This window comes from Grammomys surdaster, unplaced genomic scaffold (genome assembly GCF_004785775.1).
Source record: "Grammomys surdaster isolate TR1022 unplaced genomic scaffold, NIH_TR_1.0 363, whole genome shotgun sequence".
In the NCBI taxonomy this organism is placed as follows: Eukaryota; Metazoa; Chordata; class Mammalia; order Rodentia; family Muridae; genus Grammomys; species Grammomys surdaster.
In genome coordinates, this window is record NW_021604782.1 from 12,552,556 (window position 1) to 12,567,353 (window position 14,798).

At 40.2% G+C, this 14,798-nt stretch overlaps 1 protein-coding gene across 1 annotated transcript in view; it reads left to right on the top strand.

Annotated features, from left to right (window-relative positions):
• The window catches only part of Pappa (pappalysin 1), a 230,064-nt gene that overhangs the window by 36,696 nt on the left and 178,570 nt on the right, over positions 1 to 14,798 (top strand). The gene's annotated exons all lie outside the window — the stretch shown is intronic.

Below are 14,798 nucleotides of genomic sequence, written 5' to 3' on the forward strand. Positions count from 1 at the left end.
CTCTCTCTCTCTCTCTCTCTCTCTCTCTCTCTCTCTCTCTCTCTCTCCTCTTGTCTTTTCTCTACCCCCTACCCATCTAGCTCGACTTCTCTCCGTCATCTCTTTCCATGTCTATTATTACTGCTTTTCTATCTCTGATTGTTTTAAACACTATTACTGTTGTTGTTGTTACTATCACTATTATTTGTGTGTGTGTGAATGTGTGTGTACCATGTGTACATTTTACTACAGAAGCCAGACAGTTATAAGCCATCTCCCATGGATGCTCAGAATTGGATTTAGATTATCTCTAAGAGCAAGTGCTCTTAACTGCGGAACCAGTTTTCCTCCTCTCTATCTCTTAACTCACCTATTACTTCTTTGAGAGTTTCACATATTCATAGAAAATATTTTAAACATATTCACTACTCACTACGCACTCATCCCCTTAACCTCTTAGAGATCCATACCCCACTCCATCCCCCTCCTCCTCCTCCTCCTCCTCCTCCTCCTCCTCCTCCTCCTCCTCCTCCTCCTCCTCCTCTCTCCCACCACCCCAATATAACCCAAAGAGTGCATAGTGCAGTCTGTGTTGGCCATGTACTCATGAATATGCTGCCCTTCATGGGAATGTGGTTGACCTAGCAAGGGCCATACCCTTAAAGAAACTTACTCTCTCATCCCCAAGTTTAATCAACTTTTAATGGCCCCTCAGCTAGGAGTGAGGGCTCATAACCCCCATCCCTACCCCATGCACAGGCAGGCAACCACAACTGGTGTTTATGAGTGCACATGCTATCCTATCATGTTTAGAAGACAGTTTCACTCTAGTCTTCCATGATCCTTGGGTGTTAAGATCTCCCTTTCTTCTATGATGATACCTGTACCTTAGAGGGAGAGATTTGATATACACCTTTCATTTGGCACCAAGCACTCCATAGACAATTATTTGTACTTTGGCCAATTATGAGTTTCTTTGATAAATCCCTTCCTATGTGCAAGAAAACATCTCTAGTGAGGTTCTAGAGCCACACAAACCTAGCGGTAGAGAGTTACAGATTTGGAGAACAGTTGGATACTATGTCCTTTAGGAACATAGAAATAGTAAATTCATCCATCCCTGTGGCCTATGAGCTCCACACACATGAGTTCTTACTCAGGTTTACAGTATCAGTCTGGCATTTTGCCCTATAGAATGGATTAGTTTGTTGCTCACGTAATATTCATACAGCTGTTGCACTCTCATGATTGTATCTTGCCATACTGGTAAATCACAGAGTGCACAACTAGGTAAGATGATTGAAGACCTTTTCCTTTATCAGCTGCAATAATACTGTATGACATAATACTCTATAACAAAAAAGAAGACTATTCTATATCCCTTCTGATATTGGGATTTAAAATATAGAGAATTATTGTATATAGAAAAAACAAGGCAGCTACCTGGAAGAACTGTGATTTCATCAAGCATCCAGGAATAACCATCCCCTAGAGAGGTCATAGTCAGGGTCCTGGAGTGAAACAGATGGTACATTCAAACAGAATGGTTAAGGAGAGTGGAAGGAGGGATGATTTTGAAGTGACAAATACTTACAATGGCTTATATAGTATTAAAAAAAAAAGCTAGCCAAACTAGTAACCTTAGCTCTTCATTTCACGGTCACCAAACACGAAGAGATATTTTTTACTTTTCTTTTGTAAAGGAAAAATTAGTGGGCAGTTGTAGTAACTACAAATTGTGGCTGGACTGAAAGGCTTTCTGATTCTGACTGTGACTTTTATAAAAAGAAAGAAGCCTCCTGACCAGAAGCAAACTATAGGAATCAATGTTACCTTTCTCTCCTGACTTACTCATGTCATCCACAGAGGCTACTTCCCTGAGGTACAGAACAGCTGGCGGCATCTCGATGAGTAGACAGGAATGATGTCCAGAGCAGAGAGAAAGCTAGACCATGCTGAAGGTAGACTCAGAGAGAATCAGTGAGGAAGTAAGCCACTGGAAAAGAACAGCAAGAAAATAAAAAGACCATCTGCTGATCAGTTCTATTCAAAAAGTCAACCAAAAAAAAAAGTTTCACTTTTTTCTCACAGAGAACTGTTACCTAGTCTAAGCTTCCCTTCTTCCATTCCCACTCCTCATCCTCTCTCTCTCTCTCTCTCTCTCTCTCTCTCTCTCTCTCTCTCTCTCTCTGTGTGTGTGTGTGTGTGTGTTTGTGTGTGTGTTTGTGTGTGTGTGTATGTGTCTGCCTGTCTGTCTCTGTATCTCTCTGTGTGTCTCTCTGTCTCTCTGTCTGTCTGTCTCTCTCTCTCTCTCTCTTTCTCTCTCTCTCTCTCTCTTTCCTCTTTTCACTTTCATTCACTTTCTCTAACAGTATAAACCAAGGTGAGGTCATCGATTCTTCATAAGCATGGCTAGCCTTTTTATGTGTCCAGTCAAGTAGACAGAGGCATCACAAGTGAACCTCAGTCATTCTTCTCATGGCAGAGATAAGCCAGAAAGGCAACTGACAGTTTGCATTTTAATTGTCTGCCTGGGAGACAAATTTCTCAATTCTTTAGTTTGGAATCTACAACCTCTCCACTCCACCCCTACAGAATCATAGGATGAATTACACCAGCAACCATGGACATTTATATAAACTGAATGGGGGAGCAAAGCAACTATTCTGCCACTATTGGCTCATAGAGGAAATGTTTCTTTGCCTTCATGTGTGTGTAGTTTGTATCTAGGGTGTGTGAACATGGCTGTGTATTTGGTGGTTGGCAGTGGTGGTGGTGGTAGTGGTTTGTGTTTGTGTGTATCAGTGTGTGTGTGTCTCTGTGCGTGGTATGTTTGATATGTACAGTGCATATATGGTGTATAACTGAGGTGTGTATGTGTGGTAAGTTTGTGTGTGTGTGTGTGTGTGTGTGTGTGTGTGTGTGTATGGTTTTTGGTGGAAAAGGGAGGTGGATATGTATAAGTTTCTTTTTTATCTTGTGTCAGAGAATATATATGTGAAAGAACATATGTAGAGTGCAGAGGACAGCCTTAGGTGTCATATCTCAGATGTCATCAACTTTTTTTCTTTGAGATAGTCTCACACTGGTCTGGAATTCACCAAGTAGTCTGGAAAAACTGGTTAGTGAGATCCAGGAATTTCTACATCCTTTCCTCCCCATCACTGGAATTACAAGGGTTACCATGGCCAGACTTTTTAAGATACATTCTGTGGATTTACTTTTGTCCTCGAGTTTTCAAAATAGTAAGTATGATACTGGGTAAACTCTCTCCTAGTCCCTTTCTTTGCTTTCTCCTTACTATTGTCATTGTAATTACTGAATGTAACAATAATCTCCTGGAATAAGATCCCAAATCTTCTGGATCTTTGTTAGTTTTTATATTCAAGTCAAGATGGTTGGAGATCTCACAAAAGGAGTTTTATCTTTTAGTCAACTCTGTAATCTTTCTTAGGCCCTTTGGAGTCCCATTAAATGATTTAAACTTTAGTTTTGTCTCTTGAACTTCTGACTCTATAGATGCTTTTAACCTGAAATAGTTGTTAAGGTATCAAGGACTATAAGAGCTTAAAGACATATTAGAGGCCATTTTCTACAGTTCCTTCTTGCTGAGCACAAGAAGCTCAAGCTGTAATGGAGAGTAGGCTAGCCCAGCTCCACCAGAAACAGAGATCTGATGTGGATCTGAAATGTGCCAGGATCTCATTTCCTATTCCCACGACGTTTCAGTCCCTCAAGCTCCCCACTATCAATTGTTCCACTGTCTTAGAAACTGATCGCCAGGGACTTGAGAGGTTATATCTAGCATACTTAATTTCCTCACCCATCACCCATGTTTTGCTAAGATATCTTCAACAGCCAAAGCACACTGAAAAATGCTTTTGGATTTCAAAACAGAATCTCTTGTCTTTCCAGGAGTTTGTACTCTGCACTTTTATGTCCCGTTATTACAGCCATCCCAGAGATGGACAAGAAGGCAGAGCACTCGTTTACAATTGAAGTACCAAGACCATAAGTTCCCATAATATCTGTGAAAAGGAAGAACCACTAGAGTTTTGAGAAGTTAAGGAAATATTCATGATGTGGTAGAGACAAAAGAGGTTCACAGTATGGCCAGGCTCGGCAATGACAGAAAAGACATAGGGAGAAGAGGCAGGTTGCACAGTAGGACAACTAAGGCTGAGATGGGAAGATGGAAGCAGAGAGCAAGAAGGAGCTAGTTGGGACTCCATGCATGTAGATGCTCCAATTCGTTCCTCAACTGAACATCTCATGAAAGAATCGTCATGATTAGGAAGACATAAAAATTCAGGGGAAACACACTGTGTCCTTGGCTGGCCAGTTTCTTAGCTATGCAATCTTGGACCAGTCTCTTAAACTCTGAGGCTCCATTTTCACATCTACTGAAAGAAATAATATTTGATGGCACACATCATATATTATTTTATGTGGCCATGAGGCTCATATAAAAGTAATATAACAAGGAGTCCTGGGAAGTGTTAACCAGTTTGCAGATGAAAAGGGCATTGTTGTGTTTTTTTTTCTTTCAGTAACTTCGTTCATTCTTTTCCAGTAATCCTGTAAGAGAAATTACTTGGAATCTTATAATCAGAATATCAGAGTTTATTTAACGTGACTAATATTCACTACAGCAATAACAGGAGTCAGGACTGGTGTAGTGGAAAAAATATGCATGCTGGAGACTGACCAGGGTTTGAATCTTGGCTCTACTCTCCCCTAGCTGCCTGACTCTGGTGTGTTGTTCAGTAAGAGTTGGTGGTTTCTAATCCATTAAAATTAGGTGATAATAGCTATCCTGTGACATGTCATAAAACAAAGTAAGGTCACTAGTGTGAAACACTTGGTTTTGAGTCTGGCACATAGTAGGTATCGTAGGTGTTCATCCCATTTCTTCCATGCACACACAGACAGACTGCCTGCCTGTCAGCACTTATTTCACAGAGACTGCATTCCAACAGGCTCTTAACAAAGACGGAAGCAAACTGCAATCTACAAACTGAGTGCATTTAGCCAGATTACTTTCATTCTTAAAATACTTTCTTTTAAGGACTAGCCACAGACCTGGTGCTGTTATGCAAAGAACCACATCACTTATATCAAACTTATCCAGTTTGTGCACTAGTTTATTTGACAATTACCCCAAATGTCTAGCTGTATTAGAAGATGTATTGACTCACAAACTACTCCATGCAGTGCTGGCAATGATTATGAAGAGGCACACGCCAGTATGGTGGGTAATGCTAGATGTTGTTACCATGACTGCTTTAATGTTGAAAACACAGTATACCTGAGCAGGCACGTTGGTGTGCCTATTATGTGCCTGATCTAATTTTCTCTAATGTAATCTTGAGTTTTCTTTATGCTGAGTAAAGTTCACCTTCAGTCCGTTTCCACCTGAGAACACTGTACCATTTTAGTCATTGACAGAAGGATACAGGGGAGACTGGAATTAACAAAGACTACCCAGGGCTCTGAAACACTAGGATAGCAGGAAGCTCAAAGCAGTGGGCTGTGTGAAATAGCAAGTTTGAGAGACCAAACAATTTAGAGTATACTTCCACTAACCCATCTGATACCACTGTAACCCTGTGTAGCAGCCCACTATGAGACATCAGGATAGGAGGAACAGTCTGCTTCACTGTTTAGATTTGATGAAGTGCCACCATGGCATACGATTCACCTTTTGGGGTAGCACCTGGCATGAGATGAGCACTACATGCAACAGTGAGTTTCCAGCTGTTGTTTTGGGATTTCCCTTCCCTGGGAAATCTTCTGTTATCTTCCCTCTATACCCTACACTCACCTGTTTCTCAATTCTGAAACCTCTTACTAGAACTTCATGGCTGGAATAAGAATCAGAGACATTTGAATCCTTCACTGCTTTCATTTGACTTTTAGCAGCTATGAGTTTCATGTTTTTTTTTTTTTTTAGATTGTATCTTTGAATTCTAAGAGCCTTATCCATACTATATGCTAATGTATTCCTCTTCTGGAGAGTTAAGCAGCATAGCATACCACACTAAGATTGCACAGTTCTAACAAGGAAAAAAGGCATGTCTGGGGCCCAGTCTGAGGCTCACTAAGTATTTGTGAAGTTAAGGAACAGAAGGGCAGAAAGATGCCCATCATGATATCAGCACCAAGCCCTCAAGTTGCCTCCTGGTCACAGCCAACCCAACGCAGGGGAGCTTCCAGTATGACAGGATCTGAAAGGCTGTGCTGTCTCTCACCCCTTTCCTAGGTTTAATGTGCATTTCCATCTACGGTTCCCTGGACTGAGGAGAATACTGGGTGCCCTTTTGAAGGCCTCTCTTTGAGACTGTTGGGGATTTTCCATCCTAACTTTGGCAAACTCAGCACTCTCCTTTTCCTCTCTCGATCCACTGGTGACACTGACAGCCCATGACAGCCTCAGCACTTGGTCAAATTCCCTTCCAGTTAGGAAACACAGCCAATGAGGCTGCAAGGGAAGGTTGGACCTACAAACAACAGTGTATTTCCTTTTAGTGTGGGGAGGGTCACTTTCCTAATGTGATTGCAGCTCAGCATCATCCTGCAAATCACTACTGGGCATTTCCTGCCACCTTGGAGAGAACCTCCACACCTCCTCTCTCACTTTCTGTAAACACCAAACTAGGGAACTAACACATAAACACAGAGACCTTTCTCCTAGATTTGTTTGCATAAGTAGCACAAGTTTGCAGGTCCCTGTTGAGAAGAACCTTCTGTTTTTCTCCTTCATCCTCTGTTTCTCTGTCCTCTTTTCTGTGTCCTAGGTTGTATTAGTGGTCTGGTGGTAAAACAGCAGGGAGAACACTGTCTCCATTTTAAGTTTCTGATGTTTGTAAGTCCAGCCTCTTGTGAGTTCAGACAGTGAACAGCCGTCCGTAGCCTTGAGCTTGACTTCTGACTATTGAATATTTTTTATAGCTGCAGAGAGCAATGGTGACTGTAACACCACAGAAGTATGAAGTGCCTCCGTGTCTTACACATGGTGGAAGATGTACAAGGGAAGGCTTTTCCCAAGTGAATTCCTAGTAGAAAAACACAATTTGCCTGCGGTTTGGCCATGCACAAAGAAGGAAACTGTATTCTTCCAGTCACACAATAGCATGAAGTCCGACACTTTCTTCCGTTTTATTTAAAATTCTTTGTATGTCAAATGGGAAACTTCCAGGTCTATACTTTGTTAGACCAAGACATTCTCAAAGCTGGTTTTGCAACTCTGGTTCCTATGCACTACAAGTGATTAAGAGAAGATAGATATAGTGATACAAATGAAAGATTTGACGCTTTTAAAAGGCACAGGTGAAGTCACATGTGGACAATGATGTAACTAGACATAAGAGACAGTTCCTTCTTTCAGAGAGTTTCACAGCTCCTGTGTTTAATTAGGTACAATGTGTTCAGTACACCAGGAAAGGAAGCTATGCTAGATGACAAGTTGAGAACCTTGTTAATATCCCGTGACTCTCAGTGACGACACCTGGGAAGCATGCATGTTTTCTACTTCATTTTTTCTCAAGCTCTAAGTGTAGCATCCCTTTTCCAAAAACTAACTTGAATTTAATGGTACTTTCAATGAGCTTGACAATACAATGTCATTTTTCCAGTATCCGTTCTCCAAACATGAACTTTGTGCACACATGACCCCGTGAAAGCCATCTCTGCTTTAGCTCCAGGAAAGGCAAAATATGGAAAAGTTATTAGGTTTGTTAAAGGTCACCAACAGAGATCTACACCTACTGCTGTGATTGCATTATTCTCACTTCAAATACATTTGTTATTTGCCTAAGATTATGTGACTCATATGGAACCATGGTCCAGACTAAATTCCAGATGCTGCCTTATTGACAACCTCTGGTGATGATGTAATTCTTGATTTATCCTTCCTAAACTCAGTGTTATTTAGTTAGCCTTCCCATCTGTTATATGGCACACATGGCCAGACATGGCCAAACTAGAGACATAGCACCCAGAATCTGAATAACTTCTTATACATAAGATACCATGGCTACGTCAACTCATTAAACACGTTTTGTCTTTGTTTAATTGTTTTTCAATAAGAAAGACAAACCCTCGGGTCATTATTGAGCTATACATATTTCTTTCAATGTGGTCAACTGTACTGTTTATCAATTGTGGTTTGAGTTCTACAGGAAAGAAGTTAGAAGGTGGGAAGAGAAAGCTGTGGATCCTAGATCTCCATAGTTTTGTTGTAAAAGCAATAGTTTGACACAAATTGTCATATTGCTGTACTGGTACTTTTTAAACATAATATTATGCTTCAAGGTATTGTGTTTTCTTATGTAGCCAAGGATACTTCAAATTTTATGGGATGCTCTGACAATTAGAGAGCTCTGAGCTCCTGGTACTATCAAATAAACATTGTATAACTGTAAGTAAAGACTAGGGAAAGACATGACCATTTGTGTATGTGTGCAGTGTTGAGCCATGGCTATACAACATCGAACAGTACATAAAGCCAGGCATGAACATATCATGTTAAAATTTTCTATAAGTAAGTAGCTCCATAAATAAATGCTGTTATGAAGAAGACCTGGGTTCTGAGAAGGCACAGGGTAGCTTCTAGACATAGTGGAGTCCTGAGTCCTGAGACATGAGTCACATTAACCAAATATGTGTAGCTGAACTGGATAAGAACCAGGTGATCCTGCACTTGTCTTCTACCTAAGTCATTTCTAAAGCTGATTTTCAAAATGTTAAGAGAAAAATAGCAGCTGTGTAGTTATGAATGTAATATATTCACTGGAAGAGTAGAGTCTTTTATTCTGTGAAAATTCTTACCACTCAGGCACCTTTTATGATACGAGAAACATTAGAGTCAATAGCATGTTTTTCACCATTTTTGAATGCCTTCTTTATCTCGGGAAGTTTATAAATCTCTACTTAATTTTATCTCATTTTTTGTAAGTAATTCAAATTTCTGATCAACCTGTCACTGCCAAAGTTCTGATCAACCCTCTACTGACCCCATTCTTTAGACTAAATATAACAGCTCCTCTAATCCTCCAAATATTCACCCTCTTTCCACTGCATCCATCAGGGACTCATCATGACCCCGATAAGTGAGAGGACCTACGAAAAGAGGAGTTACCTCATCTTGTCATAGTGTCTTCACATGTACACAGGAAAGACTCTTAATTAAACTTTACAAGTTTTGTAAACCTTCAAAAGGATAGTTTTTGGAAAGTTTATCAGTAGTGTTAGGAGATAGAAAACTCCCTAAAGTTATTATCTCACTATGTTGTTTTTGTTGGTGTTAGTATCATCTATTTACTTTACTTCATTCATAAAACCTCTAGCTTTTTACAGTGTAAATCTTTTCTCCTTCCATATTTTTATGATCAGTTTCTAGCTATAGTATATAGTAGTAGAATCTCAATGAATGTTGATAGATGAAAGTAAGAATGAATGAATAAATGAATGGATGGTGCATAGAGAAGAAGGAAGTTGTGATGGAAAGAAAGGATGAAGACCACAGCCAGGAATGAAGGGAGGAAACTGAGGAGTTAATGAAAGAATGTCTTGTTCAATAAATTAATGAAAGAATAACCAGTTTTTCAATTATCTTTGTTGCTGTTATATTTTTCTTGCCTAGGGGGTCAAACTTCCATATAAAAGCTATTATTTCAGAAAGCAAACATTCATTATTCCAAGAATTTAATATACACTCTAAGAAGTGTGCGTGTGTCTTTTGATAAAGAAGAGAGGAAAACTTAGCCATTTATAATGATGAAACTAAGCAGGAAAATAAATTCCAGATCATTAGGGCCCTTGGGATAAAACACAAAATTCAGGTTTTAGAACTGGTCACAGCTTGGAGAAAGCTTGTTATTTGGAACAAGAATATGGACGCAATAAACATTCTGAGGTTTATCTTGCTTTGATGGCTTGCCTTGTGCAGCTTTGATCTTTATATTTGATAATCATTTTCAAATGGTCTAGTGTGTTTTAAAAGTGAAGTAGCGGTTCATGAATCCATGGGGTTCCTTAGAAATGGCAAGCTGCAATTGAAATTTGGAACTGGACAGTACTAGGACTGAACCTTGTTCTGTGAGCTGGAGAAACAGAGTGATCCATCATGTGAGGAAGGAGAATACACACACTGACAAAGTGATGAGATCCAGGGTCAGTGATGGGGTGCTATCTTAAATAGGCAATGGGAGATGGGCCCTTTATCTCCATTAGCAGGTTCAAAAGAGAACGAAACATCTTGTGGCCTTGTCATGAGTTGGTGCTGCTCTTCTAGTTACTTTTGATACATCATCATACTGAAGTTTCGTTATTCCCATCCACGTTGTATTTTATAATCTCCATGTATTAGGTGAGGAAATTGAGTGTCAAAAAGATAGAGCCACGTGTTCGAGGTCAGAGGGCCACTGCACAGAAGAAGAAGGATTCAAATCCCTCTGTGTCTGTCTTAAAATAGCCATCTGCTTCTTGTTCTTTTAACCCAAAAGAACTGTTTTTAGCTTGGCCCACTCTCAGCTCAGACAAATGCTCCACAAATTGAGGTCACCTGCACATGTCCAGCACCATCCTCTGTGACCAGCCTGCACCCATCAAAAGCTCAGGGAGCAGCACAGGAGAATAACACTCTCACTTGTGCACAGAAGAAGTCATCTGAAAGATGACCTGCTTTTAAATCTGAATAAAAATCAGAGCACATGAGATTTGACCTGGGCTTCCTGTGAGCCATACCTCTGACCACCCTCCATTCAAAGGGATAAATAGGTATACCGGCGTACTGTGCTTCTAGCACTGAAGAACTTCGGTCTTTCCCAGATTTTTACTGATGATTTCATGTAAAGGATTTGTTGTTGTTTTGCATTTTGAATGTGGTTCCCTTTTGCTTCCTTCAATAAAACAGGCCCTGACAGCTCTCTCATTCGGATTATTACAGAGTTGTACCATCTCAGGCCAGTGCATTTAGGAAATATGTTGTTGGCACTAACCAGCGAGTGAGATGCATAAAGAAAATATTCTAATGACAGTTGAGTTGAGAAAGCTTTGATCTCCCTCCAGAACTGCACTCATGGCTTTGAAATGCAGTTCTGGCAAAGGGGTAAAGTCTGGGCTCCATGGCAATCAGGGCTGGGCCCCCTGAAACAGACATTCCTGGGGACCCACAACCTTCACTGTGGAATCCAGGTGCATGAGATGTGCAGGAAGAAAGAAACACAGCTTTGAGGAGGGGACATAAGTTTAGCAGGAGCATTCCTGTATAGATTTCCATTTCCAAACAACTGTTAGTTGTGCTGTTAGTGGTGTTTTGGCAAAGAGAGGATGTAGCAGGAGCGGGGGCCTGGGTTTATAGTCAAATGTGATTGAGGACACTTTAAATACTTTCTGTCTTGTTCCCATTTTGTTTAATGTAAGGTTATGAAAATGTTTGCAATCAAAAAGTATAAGGTTCTCAACTTAGTCAGGAAAGCATTTCTTAAGGACAAAGATTTGGTAACTCTTTTCATTTAAATATGTATCTGCTTCCTATGCATTTAGCTTTTAGTAGACTGTAAGCTGGACAGCAGTGATGTAGTTCACAGGCTCATTGAAGAGGTGCAGACTTTAAGCTACAGAGCAGGCCGAAAGCTGTATGTAATGAGGTGTGATATGGACAATACACATGCAAGTATTCCATGGGGGTGTCCAGATCAAGGAGATGAGGGGAGGCCACCATCCCTATCATGATCAGTGTTCTAAGCTATGCAGCCTTACAAGGAATTGTTCCTACCTGAAGCAAGAGGTGATCTCACTCACCAACATAAAGATTCTGAAATCAAAGATCACATGTATATAAGTCTGAAGAGTCAGATACACAGCTAGATCCTTATCATTCTCTGAGATACAAGACCTCAGGCAAATCACCTCACTTCCCTGAGTCCTGAGTCTACTCACCATGGTTTGATCTATGTGATCCAAAGGACAAATACCCACCCAGTAGCTTCAAATCCTTACTATCTCTCTGTGCAATTTGAAGAAAGTTTCAAGAGGCACATAAATTATAATGATTAACATAATTGTTTGAAGCCCATAGTCTCATGAATGAGATGTGTGCTCATAATATGAATAAAACACAAAATAGTGTCTATATCTTCCTTCTCAGCTACTGGTAATGATAAGTTTGGAGTATTGATCACAACACTAACTGATTACAACTCTATTAATTTTATTAGAAGTTAGCCTATACTAGTCAATGTCATCTTCTATTGTTATTAACACCATGTCTCTAGTCTCTCCAACACTCATGATAAGTAGTGTCTCTAATCTATGAAATACAGTTGAAAATGGTCAGGATAGTTACAAGGAGTTCCAGACTTCCCCCAAAGGGGAAGATTTTACATGATTATAATTCAGGAAGGTATATTGTAAAACAGAAGATGGAAGATCACAGATATGCTTAAGGAGGAGCTATACTTAAGAAACACAGAGTGGGCTCTGGGTAATGATACTTTGCCATCTTGCGTGACTGAGGTTGCAAAAGGAAAAAGGCATTTGGGAAAAAGATATTGGAACCTGAAACTGGGAGAACAATGTGGAAGGGAATTGGCAGCTTCACTTAAGGAGGGGGAAGTAAGGGACTAGAAAAATGGGAGGAGCTATATTGTGTGTGCTACCATTTTGCTGACCTGTCTCAGAGCTAACAGGCTTGTACAACAGCAGTAGGTCCTTCTGTTCTCTGCTGTGTAACAGTAGCAGCATGTAAGTTAGTGAACAATGTTTAGAGTTATTTTGTTTTCTTCTATGAGGTAGAAGTTATTTTCTTAATAATTTTGTCAAATTTGAAATACATGTAACAAGGCTAATGTGTTAGCTGCTTTTCTTATCACTGTGACCAAAATACCTGACAGATACAGATTATAGTTGAAAAGATTCATTTTAGTTCATAGCATTACAGGGCTAACTCCATGTTGCTTGGCTTCCTACTGCTTAGGCAGAGCATCAGGAAGCAGGCACATGTGGTGGAAGAGAGATGGTTACCTCATGACAAGCAGAAAGCAGAGAGAAGGAAAAAGACCAGGTATAACCTTCAAGTACCCTCTCAGTAATCTTTTTCCTCCAGCTAGTCTCATCACTTCTCAAAGTTTCCCAAATTGTTCCAAGAGCTGAGGACCATGTGTTGGCAACAGAGCCCCTGGGCATCTCATATCTAAACTGTAACTGCTAGTCTTTCCATAGTTGCAAAACAGAAAGTCAAGAACAAAAAAAAGTCATTTTCTTTTGTTCAGGTTAAATATCCCTATACTATAATCTTCTAAATTTTCTGCCTCTGGTGCCTTCTCTTCCATCTACTGCCTAAAGTGAAGAGTAAAAACTACATAATCTTCAAGAGATAAGCAGATGGATATGATAAAGAGCCTCACAGACTTCTGTGTTGAAAGGCTCCCTGATGCCTTTGGGAGACATCCAGCTTAACTCTGCATTGGTGGAAGACCTCGACAGAGGGAAATCTTTTAGTAACAAAGCTACTTTTCCCGCTGGGTAAATTCCCCCCAAACAAGAGAGACAGGGAGGAGAAAGGCCAGTGGGTCCAATAGCCTAACGCCTTTTGAGAGATGGAGGCTTCCCAGGAATGAGAAAACCCCACATACTAGCCAGGAAGAAGATCCAACAACCCACATTTCTGCTTTGGGCTAGGATGAATATCATCTCTTGAAAACATTGGCTCTACAATTACTACTGAATAAACAACCAATTAAAATGTCTCCTATTACAGTGTGTCTTCCCCTCATGAAACTTTTTCATCTCAGACTATTTCTCTAATCAAGTATGTCTCTTATGCCTAAGAAATAGTTGGAGGGAAAGGGGCAAATTGGAGAGAGAGAGAGAGAGAGAGAGAGAGAGAGAGAGAGAGAGAGAGAAAGGAAACAATGTGGAAATTGTTGCTCCAAGAAAAATCTAGGCTCCTCTGTATTTTCATTCTCTTCTCTGTATTATTTTTCTCTGCCCCATGGGCTGGGGGCAGCTTAAAAGAAAAGGAGAATCAATATTTTAACTTATAATGCTATCCGAGAAATTAGGCACTATAAGCCTGTGTTTGCTATCTCTATAATCTTTTCTTCTGACTAATCATCAAACTGAAGATCATATGGACATTTGGCCTCATACAGACCTGTGATGGAAGTGGCCAGAATGCAGTAGTTGTCATATATTTCAATGTGGAGTCATTATGAGGAAATGTAGCCTCTGAGTCAGGAAACACTAAACCTGAGACCACGACCTAGGTATTTTAGCTTCAATATTGGTCAATTTAAACTCAACTCTATCAATTTTTATTGAGGGCTCACTAGATATAAAACCCTTAGCTGAAATCTAGGTACCAAGAGACAAACACTCAGATGCCCTATATACTCAGATACCCTAAGAAGACAGTACATAGTGTATGTCAAGAAAAAAACATGGACACATTTCTAATCCCACCCAACAGTGACTGTCAGCTACTCATAAAGATTCCTAAAACACAGGATGACAGACAAGAGACAAGAGAGGTAGCATTGAAAATGAGTGCAAAATAATATATCTGTCTAACCAAAGCAGAGAGCAGAGGCAGCTTCCCACACCTAGCATTTGTGCTCTGGCAAGTGAGTCTATCCAAGGCTATTATTGGATAATCCAAGATAATTTCTTGAGCATACAGAATATGCGTCTCTTTTTTAACCCCCGCAATCTCATAGCTGGATCTCAATGTCTCTCTGTCTCCCTCCTCTCCCTTGTTCTCTGTCTCCTTCTCTCTCTCTCTCTCTCTCTCTCTCTCTCTCTCTCTCTCTCTCTCT